The sequence below is a fragment of the Lepus europaeus genome, chromosome 15, assembly GCF_033115175.1.
Source record: "Lepus europaeus isolate LE1 chromosome 15, mLepTim1.pri, whole genome shotgun sequence".
NCBI classification, from domain to species: domain Eukaryota; kingdom Metazoa; phylum Chordata; class Mammalia; order Lagomorpha; family Leporidae; genus Lepus; species Lepus europaeus.
The window spans coordinates 28,864,204-28,876,677 of NC_084841.1; the positions used below are offsets into that span (position 1 = coordinate 28,864,204).

The 12,474-nt window shown below is 40.5% G+C and overlaps 1 protein-coding gene across 5 annotated transcripts in view; it reads right to left on the reverse strand.

Annotated features, from left to right (window-relative positions):
- Positions 1-12,474, reverse strand: part of NADK2 (NAD kinase 2, mitochondrial) — a 54,941-nt gene that overhangs the window by 38,095 nt on the left and 4,372 nt on the right. The window lies entirely within an intron of this gene.

The window sequence follows — 12,474 nt, forward strand, 5'->3', positions numbered from 1 at the left end:
TCTTCAACTGCTTTCTCAGGCCACAGCAGAGAGCTGGATCAGAACTGGAGTAGCCAGGACTCATACCAGCACACATATGGGATGCCAGTGTTGCTAGGCCAGGGCTTTAATCTACTATGCCACAGTGCCAGCCCCAAAACTTTTTTTTTTTTTTTTTTAGCTTCATCCATTTATTTAAAAGTCAGAGCTACATAGGGAGAGGAAGAGATAGAGAGATCTTCCATCTGCTGTTTCACCCCCCAAATGGCCACAATGGCCAGGGTTGGGCCAGACCAAAGCCAGGAATCAGGAGCCTCTTCCAGATCTCCCATGTGGGTGCAGGGCCCCAAACCCTTGTGCCATCCTCTGCTATTATGCCAGGTACATTAGCAGGGAGCTGGATCGGAAGTAGTGCAGCAGGGTCTCAAACCTGCACCTCGATGGGATGCAGGTATTGCAGGTGGTGGCTTCACCCTCTATGCCACAACACCAGTCCCAAATAAAACATTTTTAAGGCACATTTTAATGACCACCTGTGAAACCTACTAGTTAAAAAGTGAACTAAGAAGCCTGATTTCAGAAAAATCATAATTTCAGTTCAATACCAAATACAGTGTTGTTTTCTGAATCATATAGTCAGTAGGATCTAAATTCAACATTTAACAGCTTAAGTTTTTTATTTTTAATGTCTTTTAATATATCACAAATGAATACCTTAAGCATATTTTTAGAGGTACTTAGATGACCTTTGTTCCACTTAGATTTGCTGCTCTCTTGTGTTCAGATTTATGAACTCTACTTGGAATTTACCCTACCCAATGTAAACAAAAGTTTGTTCAGCTCCCTAAGAAAGGATAACTTTTAAATATACACACATGTATCCTACAGGAATTACTTCTCCTAGTTGATTGGAGTAATGTAACTAGCTTGCCATTAATGTTTTCCTTTTAAAATATATGTCTTCTAATTAATTCATAAAGTAAAACGTTGAAAGAGTAGGAAATCTGTCTACTAAAGTGAATGCTAATAGAATTCAAAAGCACATTTTCTTCATTCTTCCAAATTCCTTTGTATCCTTCCCTTCAGTGATAGGGAATCAATTTTTCAAGTACCTATTCAATATGCAATCTTAAATATATTGTTTTAAATCATTTCTTGTTGAGTTTGGATAAAACACAATAGAGGAAATTGGATTGGCTCATTTACTGTGACAAATGTGCTAATAATGAGATGTTAACAGGAGAAAGGAGAGAGAAGTATGTAAGAACTCTGTATTACTACCTCACAATTTGTTTAATTTAAAACCATTTTGAAAGAAAATGTGAAAAGCTTATTAAATTATGAAGTAAAAGGCATTTTAGATAACATTTTAATATGTATTTTACTTCAGTAATGATTATAAATATTAACAACTTGAAGATACATATTTAAGGAAAATTAAAATATATATTTCATTAATCAGAGATAATTAATGTTAATATTTCATTACCTATGTTCCCAGTCTTTTGTCTAAGAATATTGGGTGAAGAGTTTTAAAACAGTGTTGTCCTCACTCTATAATCTACTGGCAAACATAGACTCCTCAAAAGAGCAGCTGAAGAAGCATTTGACGCTTACGAAAATTAACAGGTGTATCCAACAATGACATACTAGGTCAGCCTACACAACAGCTTAGTGCCCAGCCAAAGCCTCATTTAGTCAGAGCAGACCAACATCAAGACTCATTTTTAAGGAAGGCAGTGTCCATGGTAATAATTAGATAACCTTTCATCTGCTTTAATAAAAAATAAGGTTTGAGAAACAGAATAGAATTTCTATCTACAGATGAATATAGCATTTTTAGGTTATTACTACCATTAATTAGTTATGGATTAACTAAAACTGCACTAACCACATTTCAATACATATGGATCAAAATGCTTTTCTTCCCTCCCTCCATAATCTCTAATTTCAAACTTTAAAGGAGAGCTACATGCTGATAATTCTGAATCCCTAACCCTGACCTACATTTAGGGCTCAAAATGAATTTACCCAATTACCTATCTGGTATCTTTGTAGGCTACCTAACAGGCACGTTCGCTATCTAATCCCTGATTTTCTAGCCCAGGGATTCCCCATCTGTATTGCAAGCCAAGTCATACTTGATGCCTCCTTCCCCCTTATTCCCATATCCAATTACAGAATTCCAGGTTTGACCCATGCCCTTCGCTCCTCTTCATAGTACCACACATAATCCCACACCTGGACTACTACACAAATCTCTAATCTAGGCTCCCTAGACTCCACTCCCCAATACCACAACCAAAAGACCGACAGCATATCTGTTGTTCAGGCTCAACACTTTCTGCAAATCACAGTTGTTGCTGTTTTTTAAAAGATTTATTTGTTTGAAAGCTAACTTTCAAATTGCAGTTTTAATAGAGTATGACCTCCCTAGCAACTCTCCAAGGCCTTTGTGATCTAACTTGTGCTCCCTTTTCCTACCACATTTTGCCCCCATGTTCTCTACTTGACTCCAGTCTTGTGATTCTATTCTGAGCTCTTTCCTCTGAGCTTGTTGGAAAGCTCTCCCCTCCCTCAGCCCAAGCCTGGCTCTTCCCCACTGTGGGGTGTGAGAATTGCACAACTGCTGCTGGTGCTGCTGACACAGTGCAAAGCTACCACCATCAACTTCACTCCCTCTCAACCCTATTCCTTTCCTCATAGCATGTACACACCTACAATCATCTCAGGTCCTTTTTAATCTACTTGTTTCTCCTTACTAGAACACAAGTACCAGACAGCAGTGATCTTACCATGTCCACCACAATCATCTCTAGGTACTGTAAATGCTGAGTGATTCATTCACGCACTTTTCAGAAAAGTAACAACAGTGCAGAACCAGACGCTGAAGAAGGTAACTCAACCAAGCGACCACAGTTGGCAAAGCAGGCTAACTTTGCCTGTCATAACTGAGCAGAGGCAGATTAGTTACTATAGTAACAATTATTTTCTTATAATAATTACCTCACTAATCCCACCACCTTAGTACTGAACATTTTACAAACCTAGAAATTGAGCTCTAAAAAATTAAATGTATTAAAATATCTGAGAGGCTAGTACTGTTCATTTAAATACGTGAACTCAACCAAATAACAGGGCACAAAGAACTCTCAAGGACGATGACAACTATACAGTAAGTCCATTAGAACGATTCCATCAAATTAACTGCTTCTAATCTGGTATAAATAAAACTAAAAAGTAGCTAAACACTTGAACTTCAAGTCCCTGTCCAGATTTTTATTGTTATGTTCAAATGTTTGGGTTAGATGAAATGAAAGAGGTATCCAAGAATGAGAGACACAAACCTTACTGTATAAGCTCTAAAAATTCTAGTCTGGTGGTTCAGGAAAGTTTGTGCTTACTTTCCAGTGTTCAGCAAGTTCCAAAATATCAAGGTATGCAGCAGGTGAGGGTTAGGGAACTTTGTTTAGATGGTAAAGGGGTTTGAATTGGGGGAGGAGGGAGAAGTATTGGAACACTAACAAAAAAACTCTAAATTTTCTATGATTGTTAACAACACTAAAGTTCCTCAAACTCTAAATCTAGATATAAAGTTCATTTAGTATCACAATACTTAACATTGGAAGAGAAATGTCAAATTCTTATTCCTCCTCAAATTTCTTCTCGTGAACTCTACTACTCATGCTCAACATACATTTAGATAATGTAAGTTATTCATTATTTCTTTAAAGTTCTAGTTGATTAGGCTACTAAGAGCCATTAGCAAGGACTGGCTAAACTAGGCAGATGAAGTTATTTAGTTATTTGAAAATAAAAAGCACTGTATAAACAGCATCAGTTAGAAAGTCTTAACTTACTATGTGATAGACCCTTTTTTTTTTTCTTTATGAGAAAGGCATAGACAGGGACAGACTGCTCACCAAATAATTGTCTCACTACCAAAATGCTTGCAAAAGCCAACAGCCAGGTACGCAATCCAGGTCTTCTACATGGATGATGGCAACTCAATTATTTAAGCCTTCACCTGCTGCCTCCCAGGGTGTACAGTGGCAGGAAGCTGGAGCTGGGTGCCAGAGCCAGGAATCAAACCCAAGCACTCCAATGTGGGATGCAGGACTTTTAACCAGTAGGCCAAAATGGTCATCTCCTGGCTCTTACTTTTTTTTAAATAACTGCAAAAGTTGGAAATCTCATGCTCACTCCCAAAAATAACATGACTTCGAACATCTAAAAACACCTTAGACAAAAAACAAGAACATGTGATGTACTGGAAAGTATCTTTCAATTAAAAGGTAAAGAGAGGTGGGTGTTTTGGTACAGTAAGTCAAGACACTACTTTGGATACCCACATCCCATATCAGAGTGCTGGTTGGAGTCCTGGCTTCTCCACTTCTGATCCAGCTTCCTACTAATGCACTTCAGAAGGCAGCAGACGATGCCCAAGTACTTAGTACATGCCACCAACATGGGAGGGACATATGGAGTTTGTGGCTCCTGGCTCCACCCTGACCCAGCCATGGCTGTCGTGGGCATCTGGGGAATCAAACCAGCAGATGGAATATACATCTCTATCACTCTGCCTTTCAAATAAATACCTTTGATAAAAAAAGATTAAAGAAGTTAATTTAGCTGCATTCTTGATTCTGCAATGGTACACATTATTAAAGATTAGTAACAGTCTTTAATATTTTTTTCTAAAAACTTTTGTTAACTCTTCTCACCAGTAGATACTTGGAAAAAAGTAGGTGACTCTACAATTTGTACAGACACATTTTACTCTAAGCAAAAGAGTTTCTCCTGCAAAATCCCCCAAAACCAACAACAGTTTTCCCGAAATCATTTCAATATTAAAATACAACACAGGCTGGCGCCGTGGCTCAATAGGCTAATCCTCCGCCTGCGGCGCTGGCACACCAGGTTCTAGTCCCGGTCGGGGCGCCGGATTCTGTCCTGGTTGCCCCTCTTCCAGGCCAGCTCTCTGCTGTGGTCAGGGAGTGCAATGGAGGATGGCCCAAGTAGTTGGGCCCTGCACCCCATGGGAAACCAGGAGAAGCACCTGGCTCCTGCCTTCGGATCAGCGAGATGCGCCGGCCGCAGCAGCCATTGGAGGGTGAACCAACGGCAAAGGAAGACCTTTCTCTCTGTCTCTCTCTCTCACTGTCTAACTCTGCCTGTCAAAAAAAAAAAAAAAAAAAAAACAGCTTGAAAGAAGAGGAAGATTCTAATTAGACTGATTTAGCACAGTTTAAGGCTAGATGTGATAGTTATGCTGTTTTCTAAATGATCTAAATCATTTTTATTAAATTATCATATTTTTACTTAACCAAAAGTGATTTTTTTTAAATTTTTTTTTATTATTTTTTTTTATTTTTGACAGGCAGAGTGGACAGTGAGAGAGAGAGACAGAGAGAAAGGTCTTCCTTTGCCATTGGTTCACCCTCCAATGGCTGCCGCGGTAGGCGCGCTGCGGCCGGCACACCGCGCTGATCCGATGGCAGGAGCCAGGTGCTTCTCCTGGTCTCCCATGGGGTGCAGGGCCCAAGCACGTGGGCCATCCTCCACTGCACTCCCTGGCCACAGCAGAGAGCTGGCCTGGAAGAGGGGCAACCGGGACAGGACCGGTGCCCCGACCGGGACTAGAACCCGGTGTGCCGGCGCCGCAAGGCCGAGGATTAGCCTAGTGAGCCGCGGCGCTGGCTCCAAAAGTAAATTTATTACAACTACAAATTTCTAAAGTTTTTTTTTTAGTTGTCAGCTGAATGTTGTAATTCTGAATTCTAATGTCCAAGCAAGCTCAAAAAGGAAAGGAATCTTGTTAAAATGTAACACATAAGAAATCTACAAACTGTTTGGACAATGACAATTTGGTATGTAAACTTACTAGGCATAATTTAAGCACTCTTAAAAGTATACACACTTAACTAATGGAATACTAGATTACTCCAAGTTGCCTTCAAATTGTTAGTGGCACCTAATTAACAGCTAGAATGTCAAGTATTCACCTATCATGATCAGGCTTCATGCACTGAGCCCTAAAGATTTCTTCAGATGTACTTGCTATTTACCTTGGATCACTTCCATTCCACTTACTCTTTCTCCAAGGCTCTCATCTTCACTTTCCTCATTGTTCTTTATTTCTGCAATTCCCTTGTTAAGCTGCTTACCTCTTCCTTTGTTTGCTGATACTGCTCAAGGTGCCATCTTTGGCTTTCTTAGCTGCTCTCACTTCATTTTCTCTGAGTTATCTCCCCAACTCAGGTACTTGACCTAGTTTGCCCCTGAACCTTTGCAATTTATCCTGACAGCCCAAATGTCTCTGGAGTTACAGGCTCAAATTTTCAAATGCCTACCTTTCCGTTTACCCATGGGTAGTTTGGGTACCTTACCTCAAAATTATCTAAATCTGACCATATAATCCCCCTTTAAATATGCTCTTGTGAGACCCATACCAATTATTAATAGCACCATTTACCTAAGTCAACAGAATAAACCAAGATATTTCCTTTAATTCATCCCTCACACTTAATCTTCACAGCCAGCCAGTGGTGAGGTCCAACAATTAAGCCCATAAACTTTTTTTAAAAAATCTTTTTTAAAGATTTATTGATTTATTTGAGAGGTAGGGTTACAGACAAAGGGAGATACAGAGAGAAAGGTCTTCCATCTACTGGTTCACTACCCAAATGGCCGCAATGGCTGCAGTTGAGCCAATCCAAAGCTTCTTAGGAGTCTCCCTCATGGGTGCAGGGGCCCAAGCACTTGGGCCATCTTCTACTGCTTTCCCAGGCCATAGCACAGAGTTGGATCGAAAGTGGAGCACCTGGGACTTGAACTGGCACCCATAAAGGATGTTGGCACTGCAGGCAGTAGCTTTACCCGCTACACCACAGCGCCAGCCCCCCTGTAAACTTTGTCCTTTACATTCATGCTGTCACTGAGTTCCTGACCATATCATCTCTTATGTGCTCTAATGCAAAAGCTTGCCTCCAAATTATTTTTTAAATTTTATCTTCATTTTATTTGAAAGGCAGATGGAGGGGGAAAAAAGGAAAGATCCCCCATCCACTGATTCACCCCTCAAAAGCAAGCAACAGCTGAGGCTGAGCCAAGTGGAAGCCAGGAACCAGCAGCTCAATCGGAGTCTCCCATGTGGGCACCAGGGACTACTTGAGCCACCATCTACTGCCCTCCTAGGGTGTGCATTAGCAGGAAGATGTAATTAATTAGAAGGGACAAAGACTTTAACCAGAAACTCCAAAATGGGATGCAGGCATCCCAAGTAGCATCTTAACAACTGTAAAAGCATGTCCCACCTCCAAATTTTTAAAACTAGTTCCATATTTAAAAGTCTATGACTAATTGCCACACCCCCACCCAAACAAAGCATACCACCAGAAGCCTGTTTTCATACTATTCCCAAAATGCTGAAGTCCCAGAAAAACTGACTCTCATTAGCACTCCTATGGGGCAAGACAGAGAGGTCAAGCCAAGCAAGGGCTGTATTCTACTGTTAAAGAAAAGTTGAAGAGGCTAGCATTGTGGTGTAGCAGGGAAAGCCACTACCTGCAGTGCCGGCATCCCATATGGGCGCTGGTTCAAGTCCTGGCTGCTCCACTTCCAATTCAGCTCTCTGCTATGGCCTAGGAAAGCAGTAGAAAATGTCTCAAGTCTTTTCGCCCCTGCACCCATGTGGGAGATCCCAAAGAAGCTCCTGACTCCAGTTCTGCACAGCTCTGGCCAATGAGGCCATTTGGGGAGTGAACCAGCGGATGAAAGACTTCTCTCTTCACCTCGCCTCTCCTTTCTCTCCCCTTCTCCCCCCTCTATGTAACTCTTTCAAATAATAAATAAATCTTAAAAAAAAAAAAAAATGAAGACAACTAGGAGATAAAGCTAATCCCTTAGAATGATGTTAAACACCTTCTAAGATTCAGCTTTACCTGTTGGCCTCATTGTATTTATTCTTGAGTGATTATTTTCAAACTACTCTCACAACCCATAAGTTGGTCAATTTCAATGATCATGCCAGCAATTTCTATTAAGTATGCAAGAAAATATACTACAAGTAACACAACTAAATCCTTTCCTATTATATTTTATTTCAAATATAAGTATTAAGTTATAAAACATTCCTGACAGTAGATGATGGTCAAGAAAGTCTGAGGGAGGAGGCATGTGCCTAGTGGTTAACATGCCCACATCAAAGAGCTTGAGTTTGATTCTCAGCTCCTGACTCCAGCTTGCCACCAATGTAGATCCTAGGAGACAGCAGTGACAGCTCAAGTAATTGGGTTCCTGCCACCCATGTGGGAGACCTATATTGTGCTCCTAGCTCCTGATTCCAGCCCCGGCCCAGTCCCAGCCATTGAAGGCACTGGTAAGTGAACAAGTGGATGGGGGAGCTCGCTTTCTTTCTCTGCCTCACAAGTAAATGAAATAATAATAAAAATAATAACAATAAAGTCTGAGTTTTTGTTGGCTACAAGATGAACATTTTTCATATAGCCATAATTGCTCATTATTCTTTTTTTCCATCTTTGTTTGCTATTCAAACTCTATATTCTTCAATATTTAGCTCAAATCCCCTAAAATTTAAAGGTACCATTTCACCACCATCATATTGGAAAAAATGCAGAAATCTACCAACTGCTGATGAGAGTATGGGATTCATGAAATGCTTATGAAAAAATTACTTGTACTTCTATCTGCAGCATTTTTCTACAATAGTAGAAAGATTGAAAACAATCAAATTATCCAAATAAATACTTACTATTTAGTTGTTAAAACAAGTTAACATCAACACAGCTAAGTTTCAAAGCCAACAATGAATAAGAAAAGCAAATTTCTAAATAATAGGCACATACTCTAAAGAACATGATATCATTATAGAACTTTTTTCTTTTCTTAAACAGAAGGGCATGGCCGGCGCCGCGGCTCACTAGGCTAATCCTCGGCCTTGTGGCGCCAGCACACCGGGTTCTAGTCCCGGTCGGGGCACCAGTCCTGTCCCGGTTGCCCCTCTTCCAGGCCAGCTCTCTGCTGTGGCCAGGGAGTGCAGTGGAGGATGGCCCAAGTGCTTGGGCCCTGCACCCCATGGGAGACCAGGAGAAGCACCTGGCTCCTGCCATTGGATCAGCGCGGTGCGCCGGCCGCAGCGTGCCAACCGCGGCGGCCATTGGAGGGTGAACCAACGGCAAAGGAAGACCTTTCTCTCTGTCTCACTCTCTCTCACTGTCCACTCTGCCTGTCAAAAAAATAAAATAAAATAAAATAAACAAACAGAAGGACAGACAGGAAGACAGAGAAATCCCATCCACTGGTTCACTCGCCAAATGTCCACAGCAGCCAAGGCCAGGCCAAATCCTGGAACTCAATCCACGTCTCACAAACATGTGGCTGACTCAACTTCTAGGCCACTATCTGCTGCCTCCCATGTTGTGCACTAACAAGAAGCTGGAACTGGGAACAGAGCTGGATCTCAAACCCTATGCTCCAATATGGGATGTGGGCTTATCAAGGGGTGTCTTAGCCACTACATTAAATGCCCGCCCCAATATAACTAGTACAAAATAATCTTATACCTCTTATGGATACAATCATATTAATAAATTTAGAACCGGTACATGAAAATTATCTATATAACAACTTCTGACCAGTGGTAACCTCTGAAGAGCTAAAACATGGAAAAAGTTTAATGGACAGGACTTTAGTTGTAACTAAACATTTCATTTTTACAAAAATATAAAGTAAATATATAAAAATGTTAATAACTGTTAAGTCTGGGAGTCTACTACTTTCTGAAACTTCTCTCCAGGCTAGAAATCTTTCACAACGGAAATTTGTAAACCTTAAGAAGATCAGTAAAAAAGATAATCGAAACAGAAAACCAAAGCTCTTTTTGACCTCTGCTTCATTCCTCTCCTTCCCAATAGTTCTCTCCCTTCTCTGCACTTCAACAGATCACTTAAGAATCATTATAATGCCATGTAATATATTTTTTCCATACATTTGGAAATTCTCTGTTCAATTGATTCTCCAAGACCTATCAGGATACTCAAGGGTTGTTAGGTGCTTAATAAATGGTTTTGTAAACAAATATTCAAAAATGACACTTCAAACAAATTACTTCAACAAACTTTTTTGTATGCTGATAATATGGTATAGTGACACTACAGCAATATTTTTAAAGCAGATAATTTTAAAAATTATTTTCTCTACTACAAAAATATATCTTAAAGAAAGGCAAAACTTCAAAATTGTGACTTTCTCAAAATATTGCAATAAATTTTCCTAAGACATGAAATAATTAGCAAGCTTCCTGATACTCTGAAATTATGCAACTATATTACGAAGTTCCCTAATGGTGAAAATCAACTTTTCTAGCTAAGAAGACTTTAGCATGTACCAATAAACACTTCTATTTCCTCAGCGTTTAATTCATATAATTAAAAATATACAAAAAGTGATAAAACAATGAAAAATTGTTATCTGTAATCTCAAAGCTGGCCATACATTTGTAGTGTTTTAAAACCTCTGCCTGGTAATGCCGATACACAGTGAAGGCTGAAAATCAGAACTTTGTAGCAAATGGTCAATGCTTCTAAGATGATGACATTTCAGCTACTGTTATACTCAATCTTTTCACATCTCATCTTAGGGAAGGGAATACACCTTAAATCACTTTCACAAGGTGTACTCCAAAAATCTAGAATGTTTTAAAATCCTATGATCAAATAAAAATCATCTTTGTTTAGGTTCATGTTTCTCACACATTTTCAAACCATAATCCTGGGGCCATCGCTGTGGCGCAGTAGGTTAATCCTCTGCCTGCAGCACCAGCATCCCATATGGGTGCCAGTTCGAGTCCCAGCTACTCCACTTCCAGTCCAGCTCTCTGCTATAGCCTGAGAAAACAGCAGAAGATGACCCAAGTCCTTGGGACCCTGCACCCGCATGGGGGACCGGGAAGAAGCACCTGGCTCCTGGCTTTGGATTGGCACAGCTCCGGCTGTTGCAGCCATCTGGGGAGTGAACCAGTGGATGGAAAGCCTCTCTCTCTGTCTCTACCTCTCTCTGTAACTCTTTCAAATAAATAAAATAAATCTTAAAAAAAAAAAGACTAAATTATATAACATTATGTACCTTTTATATGTTGAGCCATTTCAACATGCTAATTCATAAATGAATCAAATTAAATCAGCACAACATATAATGGAAATTAAAGCAGCTTGAAATTGCCAGGATATGAAGTTTAAGACAAGGAATGATCAGAAACAAGCCTCAAGAGGAGGGCCAGAAGCTGGTTCACTAAGAATCCTGAGCTTCAGCCTACAACAGTGTTTCTCAAAGTGTAACCTGGGGGCTACTGGCCCGCTTGGAGTGCTGGTAAAAATGCAGATCCCTGGAAAGTCAGAAATCTAAGGGTGTGGTTCAGAGACGCCAAGTCTGGGAACTTACTGCAAACTGAATCACAATCTTGGGGCTAAGACATCTGCATTTTAACAAATTCCCTAGGTGACTAAAGTTATGAGGAGCTTCTGGGGAGTGCTAAGCAGATCAAGCGGCCAGATATTCACTTTAGATAGACACTCCTCTGGTGCCTGAGTCTGGAAGATGGTTCAGTTAGAAGGCTCTGACCATACTCCAGATCAAGGTCTTTAATTTGATAAATACACTGCATAGAATATACTCACTGCATACCATGTGGCAGAAAAACTACTGTGCACAAGTTCTAAAACCTAAGCCCTACCACCTTTTCCACAAAACCAAGAAAAAAAAAAATCATAATCCAAGGCATTTTACCTCTCAAATCAGCAAAGGCAACACTACATAGGAATAATTTGGCCTAATAATAGGCAGGATTGTTAAGTGCAATTATTCTATTTCATTGTAAATTTTAAAAAATAAACACTGAAACGAAAATTGGGAACCATTAAGGACAGTTTCCTCTGAGGCTGTGACACGAGAAATGGAGGGGAGGGGGATGGAAACTGTTAATTTCTTCTTCAGTATATGCACGTTGAGTATCATTATCCAAAATGCTTGGGGCCACAAGTGATTTGGATTTTGGGAATACCTTCATGTGCATAAAGAGGTTTCTTGGGGGTGAGACCCCAGCCTAAACACAAAATTTATTTCTGTTCCATAGACACCTTAGACATATATGCTCAAGGTGATTTTATTTTATTTTATCTTTTTTTTTTTTTTTTTTTTTGACAGGCAGAGTTAGAGAGACAGAGACAGAGAGAAAAGTCTTCCTTTTCCATTGGTTCACCCCCCAAGTGGCTGCTGCAGCCAGCGTGCTGCGCCAGTCCGAAGCCAGGAGCCAGGTACTTCCTCCTGGTTTTTTCAAGCAGGTGCAGGGCCCAAGCACTTGAGCCATCCTCCACTGCCTTCCAGGGCCACAGCAGAGAGCTGGACTGGAAGAGGAGCAACCGGGACAGAATCTGGCGCCCCAACCGGGACTAGAACTCCGGGTGCCGGCGCCGCAGG